Genomic DNA, 10,684 nt, shown 5'->3' with positions numbered 1-10,684 from the left:
ATTTTCCGCCGTCAATACAAAGGATAAGTAGGGGCCTAGATGCACTTCCACATGCAACACATCAGTGTCTTGGATAACAAAAGGTAGTACTTAAACATTCTTGAATTTTGTTCGTTGTTTATGTGCATATTTTGGTCCTTGCACTATTAAACTGATACTTTGGCGCTTTAACTTGATACCATGTATTTTGGCTCCTCACCGTATAAATTTTTGTTCCTCAAGTGAGTTTTAAGAATACTAAATTCATTTGACCAAGATAGAACCTACATGTAGGTTGCACTAACCCACATGTTTTTCATGTAAATAATCTTAAGGAAATTCTGCATCAAGTTATTTTCACGATCTATCTAAGCACATGGCAAGGTCAACAAATGCACACACAAGCAAACCATGTCTTTGTTGTCCTCTGCTTCCTATAACTGACAACTCATCCACGCACACCATGAGAATAACAATTACTACTGTGCACCTCAATATATTGCAATAAAAAATTCAATAAAAAACGACAGATCTAGTGCTAGAAGCTCCCACACCATGTGTGGTCTGTGGAAAGATCAAAAACAAAAAATCTATCACAAAATTTTTCGTTGAAGGTCCATTAAATTTCATCGACAAATGCATCCAGCAATTATTTCTCATGCCATATAATCAGTATGGAAGGGGAGAAATGTGTTTATAGTCTACTGTGATTTAAAGCTGGAACTCATGTGTGATGAAAGTATGGAAGGAAAAAACAAACGTGTTTGAGCTGGTTAGGATAGGTGAGGTGGATGCTGGTTAGGATACAGTGCCCACCACATGAGATCTGGATTGCATAGTTAATCAATGTTCTTTATGAAAATCTAAGGGTTGTGCTTTGTTAACTAATAGGTCGATCAAATAAGTTCTCAGATGTTTCTGATTTTCGTGGGATTTTTAAGCATATTTTTCTGCTTAGCCCATCAAAACACTTTTAGTATCTAGAGTAATTGACAAGAGAATGTCTATTGCATTAATGATTAAGTGTTTCTAATTTTGTGGGATTTTCCAGTCTATTTTCTTCTTCTATGTAGCCCATCGGGTACTTTTAGTACATAACAGATGCAGTTCTAGTCCACTTATGTGTTGGAGTCAACTAAATACAGTATCTGACAATTTTTAGTTTATAGATATTAACATTACAAGTAGTAGAATTGATTAATACCTTGCTTTCATACTTGCACAGGTTTTGTTGGAATGGCATTGTCCTATGGTCTTACGCTAAATACGTCATTTGTTTCATGTATTCAAAACCAATGCAACCTTGCGAATAAAATAATCTCAGTGAAACGGGTGAGCCAGTACATGGACATACAAAGTGAAGCAGCAGAAGTTGTTGAAGAAAATCGACCATTGCCAGATTGATCCCAAGATGGCAATTTAGAGCTTAGAGATTTGAAGGTAATCAAATATAATATTTACATGTACAACATACAAGGTAAAATCCAATTAACACCTCTAGCAAATTTATGCGATTGATTTTCATTGGACAGATCAGGTATAGGAATGATGCTCCACTTGTACTACATGGGATCACTTGCAAGTTTGCAGGTGGAGATAAGATTGGTATAGTCGGTCGAACGGGATGTGGCAAGACAACATTAATTGGTGCATTGTTTCGTCTTGTTCAACCTGCCGAAGGGAAAATAATTATAGACTCTGTGGACATCAGTACAATAGGCTTACGTGACTTGCATTCACGTTTGGGTATCATTCCACAAGATCCAACACTTTTTAAGGGTACAGTAAGATACAATCTAGATCCTCTTGGGCAATTCTCGAATCAGCAAATATGGGAGGTAAGATGTACAGAGATATCTATTTTGCCTTTTCTCGCCTTACAAAGTGTTCAGATAAGATTATTAAGAAGGTTTGACACCTACCTCCTTCGATTCGCGGAAGACAAGAGCAATGCGCATGTCAACTTTGCGCAGATGCAAATGTTTAATGACTGCATTGCTGATCTTGGTCTTCGCGAGATAGATAGGATTGGTGCCAGGTTTACCTGGACCAATCACCAGGCGTCCCCGACCCAGTTCCGTCCTGAACCGGGTCCTAGTCTCTCCGAAATGGGACCTCCGCTGCTCCCTAGCCTCCCTCCAGGCCATCACCCGGGTTGGCTCCGACCACGTCCCCCTCCTCCCGTCCTCCGCCGACGAGCGACCGCTGATCCACCCCCCCCCCCTTCTAGTTTGAGACATTCTGGCTATCCCAAGCTGGATTCGTGGTGGTCGTGGGCGCTCGCTGGGTGGAGGCTCGTGCTCACCCCCACCCCCGTCCTCCCTCAGCCATTGACTCGTGGCAGCTCTATGCCAAACGTGGCTGGCAGTTCATGAAGGGATGGGGCGCCAACCTTGGGCGTGATCTCCACGAACGCAAGAAGGCTCTGTTGACCGCTATCAAGGCCCTGGACCTTCGGGCAGACGCGACCGGCCTCTCCCCCGAGGAGTGGCTCTCCCGATACAACCTGGAAGACCAACTCTCCATCATCAACACCGACGAGGAGGCCTATTAGCGTCTCGGGACTCCCAGAAATGGGTATTGAAGGGCTCCGGAAGGGCTTCGACGACCGTTGGATCACCCGAGTGATGCAAATGGTGTCATGCGGTCGCACCGCCGTGAACATCAATGGGGAGATCGGCCCCTACTTTCCCACCCCTTGTGGGGTTAGACAAGGCGACCCCTTCTCCCCATTCTTGTTCAACATGGTGGTGGACGCGCTCGCCACTATCTTGGACAAGGTTAAGGCGACGGGCCATATTCGTGGGATCACCCCCCCCCCACCTGGCCGGCGGCTCCGGGATCTCCCTTCTCCAGTACGCCGACGACACCATCATCATGGTAGAAGGCTGGGAGGCGGACATCTCTAATCTTAAGTTCCTCCTCCTCTGCTTCCAACAAATGTCTGGCCTCAAGATCAACTTTGACAAGAGTGATGTGATGGTGATGGGCTAGTCTCCGGCGGAATGCCTGGACATTGCCAACCGGCTTAACTGCCGCTTGGGCTCCTTCCGCACGACATACTTGAGAACGCCCATTAGTGACTCTCGGCTAACCGTCGCTCACTTGCGTCCGGCCGTGGCCAAGATGCAAACGCGCATAGAGCCTTGGCAGGGTAGGTGGCTGTCGAAGGCAGCAAGGGCGATTCTCACCAACTCCTCCCTATCCAGCCTCCTCTTGTTCCTCATGAGTTTCTATAGCCTTCACGAGACTCTGCATCATGAGATCGCCAAAGTCCAGTCTCATTTCTGCTGGGCAGGCGATAACAATAAGCAGAAATACCATATGGTTAGTTGGCCAGACATCTGCAAGCCTTGGGAACAAGGAGGCCTCGGGATCATGTGCTCTAAGCGCATGAATATCGCCCTCTTATCCCACTGGTTGTGGCGCATTTCGCAAGGGCAAAGCGGCCTCTGGTTAGACATCATCCGGAACAAATACCTGCGTGGGCAACCCCTAGCCTTCTGTCAGAGATCTGGCGGCTCCCAGTTCTGGCAGTCGGTCATCCAACTACTCCCGGTCCTCCGCATTGGGACCTCCATTTCAGTTGGATCTGGGGCTGTGACCCTGTTCTGGTTCGACCAGTGGGCGGGAGACACCCCCTTCGCCGCGCGCTTCCCTGACCTCTTCTCCATCGTCGTTGATCCTTGGATCTCAGTAAAGAGGGCCCTTATTGACTTAGGGCGCCTCGCATTCCGGAGGCCATTTGGGCCTTAGGACTCCGCCGCCTGGCATGAGTTAGCGGACTGTGTCGCCCTTCACGAGCCGGTGGTGGACGCTGGCCCGGATCTGGTTAGGTGGCGCCTTGAGCCATCGGGCCAATTCTCCACCAAGTCCCTCTACCAGGCCAATGCCCCCTCCACCCCCCTCTCCTTACGGTGGTGTGGTCCATCCGCATGCCGCTAAACATTCGGATCTTCATGTGGTAGTGGATTCACGGGCGGACCATGTCTGTGGTGGAGGTTCGCAAGCGCAATGGCCCTGGTACTAGCCTTTTCCTGCTCTGGGGTATCCCCGAAGATTCGAATCACATCTTCTTATATTGTGTGTCCGCTCAATTTGTTTGGAGCTACTTTAGAGAGGTGGTTGGTGGTAATTGGTGTCACACCAACTTCCCTGACCTATTCGCCGAACTCCAGAACTCCCCCATGCCTTCTCGCCACATTAGGTGGCTGGAGATTGGGGCCCTCGCATGGACCCTCTGGACGATCCTGTGACGCCCCGAGACCGATGCGCCAGGTGTCTTCCAGTTATTCGCCGTCGTTGCCATGTCATTCGCTTGCGTGTTGCATCTTGCCATGTCATCATCCGCATTGCATCTGCATGTTTTCGAAAACTTGCATCCGTCCCGGTCTCCTTGTTTCATCCGTTGTTCATTCTGATCCCACACACACTTGCACGCGCCCGCGGCATGTCCGAAATAGTATTTTATAAGTGGTCAGAAAATGTTCTCGGATTGGGTTGAAGGTTGGCATGCGGTGTTGTTATAGTGTTAGTAGGTCGCCTGCCAAGTTTCATCGCATTCAGAGTTCATTTGATAGCCCAACCATTAAACTATAGCGGCAGTATAGTCGGTCTATCGTCGGACGTTTTCGGTCTTCGGAAACTGCTGTCGGGCCCTCTCTCTCTCTCTTCTCTCCTCTCAGCCTCGCCATAGTCCATCTAGTCCATCCACCTACCCCTCTTCGCGTCCGGAGCCGTCCGATGCGATCGCACGGTCCAAAAACCCCTCTTTGCATAGTGCACCGACCCCTCACGTGTGCATCTGAAACTTTCCCGGACCCGACCCGGACAGTCGTCACCGTTGGATCCGGATCATCCCCAAACATCTACAAAACGTCTCCGTTTTTCTTTTTGGGATACCTAGCCTATTTTTCCCGTCCGTCCGATTACGATCGGAGGGACCCAACCGCCCTAAACTGATTTCATCTGCTATAAATATAAGGTCCAACCCTAGATCCTAGGGGTCTTGTCCCATCGATCCCACCGCGCCGCCACTCCACCTGTTTTCCTCGGGATCCCTCCCGGACCAACCAGCATAAAACCCCCGATCCAAGAAAATCCTCTCGATCTCTCCCCACCAACCGAGGCATCCCCTCGATCCAACCCTCCTCTGCCTCCCTGCCCGTTCTGGATCGGAGCCCGAGCAGATGAGCCCCGTCCCGCCCTCTCCTTCCTCCGTATTTCCTCCTCTCTGTATCTCATCCCTCTCTCGTCTCTGTCCCGTCTCGCAGGAAGCCCGAGGAGTTGCGCTCGTCACCGCCGGCGAGCATCAGCACGCCCCAGGGATATGGCGCCGCTCGTTCTTCTGCAGGCCAGAGCAAGGACCAGCAGCCCCGCCGTTCGGATCCGCAACCCCGCGCCTCCTCCTCGCACATGCCCGGCCGCACCACCGGAGCCCCGTAGAGGAAGTGCTCCGCCGCCCGCTGCATGTAACCGTGCAGCTCCACTGTCCCATCGCCTTCTTCACGGGACCGAGCCGCTGCCGGCCACCTTCGTCTTGAGCTGCCGAAGTACGCGCCCGCCGCTGCAAGTCCCAGCACGCGCCCGCAAAGACTCTGCTTCCTCTTCTTCGAGCCGCCCAAGTCCCAGGAAGCCGTCGCCCCGCCAAGTCCCCTCGTCTCGCCTGTGCTTGCCCGTACTTCGCCATCGCGCCGGGCCGCCACTGCATCCTCTGATCCCCCAGCGTCTCGCTCCCTTCCTTTGCGTCATGTGGTGGGCCGCCTCGCTCCAGGGCTAGCTCCGTCGCCGCGCCAAGTACCTCTGCCCCGTCCTCGCCTTGCCGGAGAGGCTTCTCCTTCGCCAAGTCCCAGCGCCGCCGCAACTCTATTTCCAGTCGAGCAGAGGACGCGCGCTCGCAACGCCTTCGTAGTCCCGCGCCGCTGCTTCCCCTTCGTCCCCTGCTTCAGATCGAGCAGCGCTCGCTGCCTCGAGCGCGTTGACCAGGTCGACCTCACCCGCGTGCACGCATTGCAGCAACCGGCCTGCCCAACTCCACCACCGGCCCAAGGCCTATAAGTGAGCCTCAGCCCAGCCACTGTTTCCCCCCTATGCACTGTTGGGCCAGTTCAGTTTCAGCCCGTGAACGTTTTTTTTCTTGGACGTTTTTGCTTTTCCTGGCCTTTGCATATTTATAGAGAATGCCATTTTCTTGCATTGCTCATAATTAAATAAGCATGCACCAGAATTAATTAAACTTTATATGTAAAATGCTTAGATTTGCATCTAGTTTAATAATATGCCACTTTCATCTATGTTTAACATGTTTAAAATGATGTTTGTGTAATTTTGCCCATATGCCATGCTAAAATGTTTTAATTCATAACTTTTTAACCGTAGCTCCAAATTTAATTATCTTTATATGTAAATGGGGTAGAAAAATGTCTAGTTTAACATGGTGGCCTTACTTTGCATGTTTAACAACTCTAAAATATGGTTTAGGGCAGAACAGTACCAAATCTAAAATATGCACATTAGGATTTTTCGGACTTGTTGTTTGTTGTTCCGGCCTCATTTAAACTTGCCTAGATAGGTAGCTTTCATATGCTTTATCTCTTGCCATGTTTAACAACATTTAATATTGTTGGGTAGATAACCGAGAGAGAACTAAATAAGTCATGTGGTGTTTCATCTCTTGCTACTTAATTTGTAGGTTTGCTTGTGCACTTTGCCATATTGCCATGCCTCATTAAACCGGACATGCATCATACTTGGTTGTGCATCATGCTATGTTTATGCGGTGGTTGTTTACTATGTTGTTTGCTTCTTTTCGGTGTTGCTTCTTCGGGTTAGTTCCGATAACGTCGCGTTTGTGAGGATTCGTTCGGCTACGTTCATTTGTCTTCTTCATGGACTCATTTTTCTTCCTTGCGGGATCTCAGGCAAGATGACCATATCCTCGAAATCACTTCTATCTTTGCTTGCTAGTTGCTCGCTCTATTGCTATGCCTATGATGCGATACCTATCACTTGCTATATCATGCCTCCCATATTGCCATGTCAAACCTCTAACCCACCTTGTCCTAGCAAACCGTTGTTTGGCTATGTTACCGCTTTGCTCAGCCCCTCTTATAGCGTTGCTAGTTGCAGGTGAAGAATGGAATTTGTTCCATGTTGGAACATGATTATTGTTGGGATATCACAATATATCTTATTTACTTAATGCATCTATATACTTGGTAAAGGGTGGAAGGCTCGGCCTTATGCCTGGTGTTTTGTTCCACTCTTGCCGCCCTAGTTTCCGTCATACCGATGTTATGCTCCTTGATTTTGCGTTCCTTACACGTTTGGGTTATAATGGGAACCCCTTGACAGTTCGCTTTGAATAAAACTCTTCCAGCAAGGCCCAACCTTGGTTTTACCATTTGCCACCTACCCTTTTTTTTCCTTGGGTTCTGCAGACTCAAGGGTCATCTTTATTTAAACCCCCGGGCCAGTGCTCCTCTGAGTGTTGGTCCAACCTGTCAGCTGTCGGTGGCCACCAGGGGCAACTCTGGGCTGGCCTACCGGAACCTTGGACAATCTGGTGTGCCCTGAGAACGAGATATGTGCAGCTCCTATCAGGATTTGTCGGCACATTCGGGTGGCTTTGCTGGTCTTGTTTACCATTGTTGAAATGTCTTGTAACCGGGATTCTGAGTCTGATCGGGTCGTCCTGGGAGAAGGAATATTCTTCGTTGACCGTGAGAGCTTGTGATGGGCTAAGTTGGGATACCCCTGCAGGGTTTTGAACTTTTGAAAGTCGTGCCCGCGGTTATGGGCAGATGGGAATTTGTTAATGTCCGGTTGTAGAGAATTTGACACTTAACTTAATTAAAATGCATCAACCGCGTGTGTAGCCGTGATGGTCTCTTCTCGGCGGGGTCCGGGAAGTGAACATGGTGTTGGAGTTATGCTTGAACGTAAGTAGTTTCAGGATCACTTCTTGATAACTTCTAGTTCACGACCGTGCCTTGCTTTCTCTTCTCGCTCTCATTCGCTTAAGTTAGCCACCATATATGCTAGTGCTTGTTGCAGCTCCACCTCACATACCTTTTCCTACCCTTAAGCTTAAATAGTCTTGATCGCGAGGGTGTGAGATTGCTGAGTCCCCGTGACTCACAGATTACTTCCAAAACCAGCTTGCAGGTGCTGATCATACCGTGCAGGTGACGCAACCGAGCTCAAGGAGGAGCTCGATGAAGATCTTGTTCATTGTGTTGTTTCATTTTAGTTGATCAGTAGTGGAGCCCAGTCGGGGCGATCGGGGATCTTTTGCATTAGGGTAGTCTTCTTTTATTTTGGTTCCGTAGTCGGACATTGTTTGTATCTGGTTGATGTAATGTTATATTCATGTGTTGTGTGAAGTGGCGATTGTAAGCCAACTCTGTACCTCTTCCTTATTTAGTACATGGGATGTGTAAAGATTACCCCTCTTGCGACATGCCTATAATGCGGTTATGCCTCTAAGTCGTGCTCCGACACGTGGGAGATATAGCCGCATCGTGGGTGTTATAGATCCGCAATAGACTTGTGATCCAGTGCATTCCACTTCAACTGGCTAATGGCGCTCCCTTCAAACTGTCTAGTTACTTGCAGCTTTGGCGGCCGCTTAGCCTCCCCCAGGACCGGGACGCCATCTCCGCCTTCATCGCCAACCTTCGCTTGATGTTGTCTGATTGTCGCCGTCGCTCCCTCCGCCACCTCCGGAGCCGGATTAGGGGCCGGCCGTGTTCTCCAGCCTCTCTTTTATTTTTGAGTTGTGCCCTCAGCAGAACTTATTGTGCTTCCTTTTGTGAGACTTGGGTGTGTGTGTTGTGGACTAGTCCTTGTATGTGTGCTTTGTGGCAGTTTGCTTTATTTATAAAGCGGGGCGAAAGCCTTTTTCGGTAAAGATCCTAATGCAATGCTTAATTACGAGGCCTCCCTCTTTAATACTGTGGCAATTCAGCTCAGTTACTTTGATATATACCTAAAGATTTCAAAAAGTTCAGCACATACCAAAGTGGGGCAAATGAATTGAATTTTTTTTGGGACGGAATAATTTGAATTAGGGGAATCTCAAATGACAAGTTGCCTCATAGAAAACTAGATTGCCTAGGGGAACTAGACAACTTTTCACTGGTCAAATAAATAGGCACACAAAGTTGAGTTGAGAACTCAAACATGGGTGTTGACCTTGTAGGAGTGTACAGCCACACTTCTACTTTGGTTTAGGCCCCACTTTCTTATATTATGGCATATCTACTTTTCTAGGAATCACTAAAGTGGTTGCTCCATTTGTTATTATGCTGCAGGTTCTTGATAAATGTCAACTTCTTGAAGTTGTCCAGGAGAAGGAACGGGGATTGGATTCACATGGTAGGGAACTTAGCTTCATCTATACTTTGGTTTCTGTGTTTCATTTTTTGATCTAATAAACTGGGCAAACAGAAACTCAGATCGATTCATTTCAGAAATTCAAACATATGTGAAAATATATGTACCACTAAATACGCCAAACCTTTAGTAGTCCTAGGTTTATTCTTCAGCAGTAGAGGAGGTGGAGACCCAAGTACTTCGAATCGACCAACGGATTCAGATCCAACCATGAATGAGACTCTTGCAAAGATAAAATCATGTCAATTTGTGTCTTTTGGGAGACTCGAATTTGTATCGTTTTGCCAGGATGGCGTTGGAACTATCTCATTCATAGTATTGATCAGGATTTTGTCATAATAGTTGTGGAAGACGGGTCGAACCGGAGTATGGGCCAAAGGCAGCTCTTCTGTCTGGGACGCGCACTTTTGAGAAGATGCCGCATCTTAGTTCTTGATGAAGCTACGGCCTCTATAGACAATGCAACAGATGCTGTCCTTCAGAAAACGATCCGGACAGAATTCAAATATTGCACTGTTATTACAGTGGCCCACCGTATACCAACAGTTATGGACTGCCATATGGTACTTGCAATGAGCGACGGTATGTCTCTTACCGGACCTGTTTATAGAACTCATCGTTTATTGAACTGAACCAATTAATATGGATTATATGATTATGCGTGAAGCCAAATGTATTGTGGATCTTTCCCATACTAATGAACTATGTATGAACACTTCCAGGGAAAGTAGTGGAGTTTGACAAACCTACAAAGCTCATGGAAACTGAAGGATCTCTCTTTCGCGAGCTGGTGAAGGAGTATTGGTCCACATCGAACGGAAATATTTAGAAGATACTCTCAATTTTGATTGTTTAGTGTTATGGTTGAGTTTTGTAAATTGGCTAGCACATTCACTTCGGCATCATTTACATTTTACAGTAGCTTGGTAAGTTTATGATGAATGCATTGACTTTATAAATGAGTTTTCAGACTCTGCCATGTAAAGAGATGCCAATGGTTTCAGTTGGATATGCTTAAATGTATTTCTCAAATGGAAAGCAGCTTGCTTTTGACGTTAAGAACCGACTATTTATATTACTACGATGTACTCCCTCCGTTCCACAATATATGCCTTCCCTCTGTCAAAATATAGATCTATCTAGACATGTTTTAGTATATAGGTACATTCATTTTTGGACAAATGAAAGTCAAGTATTTTGGAACGGAGGGAGTAAGAGTAATGGGCATACTGAAGATTCATTTACCATAAACCTCTCTTAAGTCCTACTGGGAGACGCACAACAGTGCCGATTGTAAGAATGCTACAGT

At 47.6% G+C, this 10,684-nt stretch overlaps 1 pseudogene; it reads left to right on the top strand.

Moving 5' to 3' along the window:
- LOC119333142 overlaps window positions 1-10,204 on the top strand; it is a 61,604-nt pseudogene extending 51,400 nt beyond the window's left edge.
- Window positions 10,205-10,684: the final 480 nt, after the last annotated feature.

This window comes from Triticum dicoccoides, chromosome 7A (genome assembly GCF_002162155.2).
Source record: "Triticum dicoccoides isolate Atlit2015 ecotype Zavitan chromosome 7A, WEW_v2.0, whole genome shotgun sequence".
Classification (NCBI taxonomy): domain Eukaryota; kingdom Viridiplantae; phylum Streptophyta; class Magnoliopsida; order Poales; family Poaceae; genus Triticum; species Triticum dicoccoides.
The sequence above is the reverse complement of the archived record's forward strand: the minus strand, read 5'-3'. Positions and strand labels throughout refer to the sequence as shown.